Source organism: Apium graveolens, chromosome 8 (genome assembly GCF_009905375.1).
Source record: "Apium graveolens cultivar Ventura chromosome 8, ASM990537v1, whole genome shotgun sequence".
NCBI classification, from domain to species: domain Eukaryota; kingdom Viridiplantae; phylum Streptophyta; class Magnoliopsida; order Apiales; family Apiaceae; genus Apium; species Apium graveolens.
In genome coordinates this window covers 161337837-161340664 of record NC_133654.1, presented here as the reverse complement: position 1 = coordinate 161340664, position 2828 = coordinate 161337837, and positions in this window count along the sequence as shown.

The following is a 2828-nucleotide window of genomic DNA, read 5'->3' as shown; positions in this document are numbered from 1 at the left end:
AACACGATCAAAATCTGGTTTGATTTCAAGAACTCCAAATCCTAATTTCAGATAATTGGGGATTTTCTTGATTTTTTTTGATTTTTTTATGATTAATTAACTAATTAATTATTAATAAACCAGCTATTTATATTTATGAAAATAAGATCCCTAAATAAAATTAAGGGGTCAATTACACATCTAATAAAAATATTTGGCCCCAATATTTATAATTTTTGTGTATCAATTATGAATTTTTAATTATCCAATAAATACAAAATATATGCCAAAAATTCCCAAAAATTGTGAATATTACAAAAATGCAAAGAAAAATGATGTTTGATAATTTCATGATCATATAAAAATAAAAATGTGATTTTTATGGGGTTTTTGACTCCCGAAGGGGTCCGGAAAAGTCATTCTTCGCGAAAAAGGTAAATTTGTAAAACGTCCAGGGGTTCAGAATAGCGATATGGTATAGGCCGTTCTCGGCAAAATAGGGCCAATAATTTTGTTTGAAATACGGGCTTTTAAAACACTGTTTGAGCTGTACGGATTGATATAAAACCTATAACTTATAATAAAACACTCAATAATTACCTGAAACACATTCTGATCAAAACAGACAATACGTAACATATAGCAGTTAGGGTTTTATGACTATGCACACTTAATCACATAATAATACACATAAATTACCGTTATTAGAATATAATACAAGCATAATTTCTTGGTCGTTACATTCTCCCCCTTAATAGGATTCTGTCCTCAGAATCACGCTATCAACATAACTGAGGATACTTTTCTAACATATCACTTTCAAGCTCCTAGGTTGATTCTTTAACCATGGGATTCCTCCAAAAAACTCTCACTAATGGTACAGACTTATTCCTTAATACTCTCTCTTGCCGATCTAAAATTCTTATCGGTTGCTCTATATACGACAAATCTGCCTGAAGCTCTATCGGCTCATACTCTATTACATGCCTTGTATCAGGGTTATACTTCTTAAGCATGGACACATGAAACCTTATGAGTATGCTGCATATGGGGCGGTAAAGCTAATTCGTACACAACTTTTCCGACTCTCTTCAGAATTTCGAATGGACCGATGTAACGAGGTTTTAGCTTGCCTTTGTTGCCAAACCTAGTCAATCCCTTCCATGGTGATACTTTTAACATTACATGCTCTCCTTCTTGATAATCCACATACCTTCTGGATGGATCTGCATATTTACGCTGTCGATTCTGTGTTGCTTCAAGTCATTTTCGAATAAGTTCTACTTTTTCCTTGGTCTGCTGAATCAGTTCTGGACCTAGAATCTTGCGCTATCCAACTTCATCCCAACATGTAGGTGATCTACATTTTCTTCAATATAAAGCTTCATAAGGTGGCATTCTGATGCTCGCATGATAGCTGTTGTTGTAATAAAATTCCACTAGCAGTAAGTGCTCATCCCAATTGCCTTCAAAATCTATTGTACACACGTAGCATATCTTCAATTGTCTGAATAGTCCTTTCACTCTGCCCATCCATTTTTGGATGATAAGTGGTGCTCATGTTTAACTTGGTTCCTAGACATTCCTAGAATTGTCTCCAAAATCTCGAATTAAAACGGGGATCTCGATCCGATACAATGGACACAGGTACTCCATGACGCATCACAATTTCCATGAGATATAAATGTACTAACTTGTCAAGTGAAAACCTTACGTTGATTGGAAGGAAATGTGCTGACTTCATTAATCTGTCTATGATAATCCAAATCGCATCGTGATTTGCTTTAGTCCTTGGTAGTCCCACTACGAAATCCATCGCTAAGTGCTCCCATTTCCATTCTGGAATATCTAGTAGTTGTAGTAATCCGCTCGGGCGTTGATGTTCAGCTTTGACTCGTTGACACGTGTAACACTTACTGACCCATTCCGCTATCTCCTTCTTCATATCTGGCCACCAAAAGTTTTCCTTCAGATCTCTATACATCTTGGTGCTTTCGGGATGAATTGAATATCTTAAGCTGTGCGTGTCTTGTAAAATTTCTGCTTTCAATTCCGGTACGTTAGGTATCCAGATTCTCGAAGCAACTCGAAAAATTCCCTTGTCATCTTTCTGGCTGGTAATTTCTTCTCCTGACAAATTATCCTTCTTCCTGACACCTTCTTATTTTCTCCAATAATTCTGGCTGAAAGGTCATGGCATAAATCATTTCGGTGGAACTTTCTGGAACACGAACTTCAATTTCCAATTTATCAAATTCTTTGATCAAGTCCTCTGAAGATATTAACTAGTTCAATCTTTATTTTTGACTCAATGCATCTGCTACCACATTCACTTTGCCTGGATGATAATTGATTGATACATCGTAATCTTTGATTAGCTCTAGCTAATGTCGTTGTCGCATATTGAGTTTTTTCTGCGTGAAAATATACTTCATACTTTTATGATCTGTGTAGATTTCACATCTTTTGCCATAAAGATAGTGTCTCCAGAGTTTTAGTGCGAATACAATTGTGGCTAATTCCAGATCATGTGTCGTATATTTTTGCTAATGAGGCTTTAGCTGTCTAGAAGCGTATGCGATTATGTTTCCATGTTGCATCGAAACACATCCGAATCCTCGATAAGAAGCGTCGCTATATATGACAAAATCTCCTTGATCAAGTACAGGTGCGGTTACCAACCGATTCTTCAATTCTTGGAAACTCTCTTCGCATTTCTCATTCCATTCGAATCTTTCATTCTTCCTGGTCAACTTAGTCAATGGTGTGGCTATCTTTGCAAAGTCTTTAACAAATCTTCTATAATAACCTGCTAATCCCAAGAAACTGCGGACTTCCGTTGTAGTCTT